The 2,555-nt window shown below is 57.6% G+C and overlaps 1 pseudogene; it reads right to left on the reverse strand.

The window, feature by feature from the left end:
- Positions 1-832: 832 nt before the first annotated feature.
- On the reverse strand, positions 833-2,316 carry LOC123176285 (monooxygenase 2-like; annotated as a pseudogene).
- Between the last annotated feature and the right edge of the window lie 239 nt (positions 2,317-2,555).

Raw genomic sequence — 2,555 nt, forward strand, 5'->3', positions numbered from 1 at the left:
GAACCAAGTTCACGGACTCAAAGGTTCCGCCGCCACACATCATGGCGGACCCGAACCTAACGTATGCCTAGGCCCTGGAGCACTTCGTGACGACGTCGAAGACGGCCACGCGCCATCTCCGTCGCCTCGACAGGGAGATGTCCAGGTAAAGCGAGGAATGGTCCCTCGTCGAGATTGCCGCGGCCGCCTACGATGACGCCTCCAACGACCGCCACCCTCGCCCCTAGCCCACGTCCTCGGTGGCCGCGGCTGCACTGCGCATGAGGCAGGAGGAGGTGGAGCGGATCATCCGCGAGCGTTAGGCGGCCGCCGAGAAGCCCTGCCGCGACATCTCCACCTTCCGCCGTCCCAAGCCCGACGACGACAACTCCGACGCCGGGTCGGGCAACGATGACGGAGGAGGACTCGCCAGCCTGCTTCAAAGTGTGCTGCTTCTGATGGTTTCATCCCGACGACCGCGTGCGTGTATGTGAACATCTTTGATTGTAATGTGTTCAAAAACAAGTTTAGGGGAAGGGCTGGAGCTGCCCTTAGCATGCCTGTTTTAGTTGAAGGTAGGTATTTGATTTAAATGGTTTATCCAGAAAGAAAGGTATCGTATTGCTTCCATCTTGGAATATATACATACATAAATTGATCCGGCACACAGACTATTTTGATCGTTGTCTAGCAAAGCTGGGACAAAAATCTATGTTCTTGATCTGGATGATTAAGGAAAAGTATATTTTACTTCCTCTATAAACTAATATAAGAGCATTTAGATCACTAAAGTAGTAATCTAAACGCTCTTATATTAGTTTACGGGGGAGTATTAAGTTACAGCCCCCACAGTTCACAGCGTGCCGCAGTCGAAATCCGGCATCATGAGGAGCCCCTTGGCGAGCATCCCGGACAGCAGCCTGTCCCGCGCAAACCTCACCACGGCGTGATCGCTCTGCTGCACACGCCCCACCATGTAGGACGCCGCGATCACCTGCGCGCTCCTCCACCGCCGGATCCCGGCGTACCGGCGCAGAGCCGCCTCCACCTCCCGTTCCGTCCCGACGATGGCGTCGCCGAGGCACCGCGCGAGGACGACCGCGTCCTCCAGCGCGACGCACGCGCCCTGCGCCAGGTCCGGCGTCGTCGGATGGAGGGCGTCGCCGGCGACGCACACGTTCCCTTTGCTGATGCTCGCGGACAGGAGCGACAGCGGGGGACGGTACCGCAGCGGCGCCACGAGGACGTCGTTCATCTCGCTCCTCTCGACCGCTTCCAGCACCTCGGGAGGAGCCTTGATGCTTCTGAGCTTGGCCAGCACGAACTGCTTCATCTCCGCCGGGTTCTGCTCGGCGTCATCCTTACCGCCCGGAGTAGGAGAAGGAGACCATGTGAAGAACCAGTAGACGTCGGTGTGGTTGCACGGGACCAAGCCCGCGCGGAAGCCCTGGCCGCTGAACTGCAGCATCTTGGGCTCGAAGCCATGGCCGATCGGGGTACTTGGCGTGGCCCCGCGTGGCCCTGCGCCCCGAGTCGGACGGCTTGGCGAGCCCCAGCCATTTCGCCACCACCGAGTTGATCCCATCACAGCCAATCAGTACCTTTGCACGGAGAATGGAGCCGTCGGCGAGATGGAGGATCTTGGCATCGCCGTCGCCGTCGCCGTCTTGGTCGTCGATGGAGACGATCTTGGAGGAGTAGCGGATGGTGCCTGGCGGAAGCTCTTCCTCCAGTGCATGGAGCAGCACGTTACGCTGCACGCACCGGGCTTCATTGGGTCCGCTGCATCGTCAAGGATTAGTCCACGAAGAACAGAGTAGCTCTATTCCACGGCTTGGAACCAAGTCCGCAATTCAGATTAGAGATTATGGATCCGTGTCTTACCATTTTCCTTGCACCCGGAGATCAATCTCTCGCGCCACGTCCCCTGTTGTCGGAGACATGACACACGCCCTACGGAAGGAAAACATCTAACTAATTAAGTCCAACTACAAAAAGTCGAGTGATTAGAAGTTGGATCTGCAGGTGTTTACTCCTAATGGTGTCGCCTACCCCAAGGGCATCAAGCGCGCGGAAGGCGTTCGTCCATGCGGCGATCGCGAACCCGGAAGTCCGGAGCACCGGCGACGACTCCAGCACCACGCACCCAACGCCTTTCCTGCGGTTCATCATCCCCATCTGATCAATTCAGGATGCAGTGATGCAGACATATGTATGTATGTACAGGCTGGAGGAGGTGGCTCTGCTTTACCTGTGGAGGCCCAGGGCGACGGCGAGGCCTGCCACGCCGGCGCCTGCGATGACGATGTCCTCGCCGGCGTCCTGCTGCTCCACCATGTTTACCATGGCTTATGGAGTTATGGGGCTGGCTGACTGACTGAAGGATTATGGTTTGCTCGATAGACTTGAGCTGAACAGTGGTGCACTGGGAAGGCGTTGACCGTTGAGCAAATCGAGCATGCCTGGTGAGTGTGTGTATATATATGAGAAAAGTCCACATTTCAACCCTCAACTAACCACGGAGTTTGATTGTCAACCCTCAACTCTAAAACCGGTCGGATTTCAACCCTGAACTT

This window comes from Triticum aestivum, unplaced genomic scaffold (genome assembly GCF_018294505.1).
Source record: "Triticum aestivum cultivar Chinese Spring unplaced genomic scaffold, IWGSC CS RefSeq v2.1 scaffold95589, whole genome shotgun sequence".
Lineage (NCBI taxonomy): Eukaryota > Viridiplantae > Streptophyta > Magnoliopsida > Poales > Poaceae > Triticum > Triticum aestivum.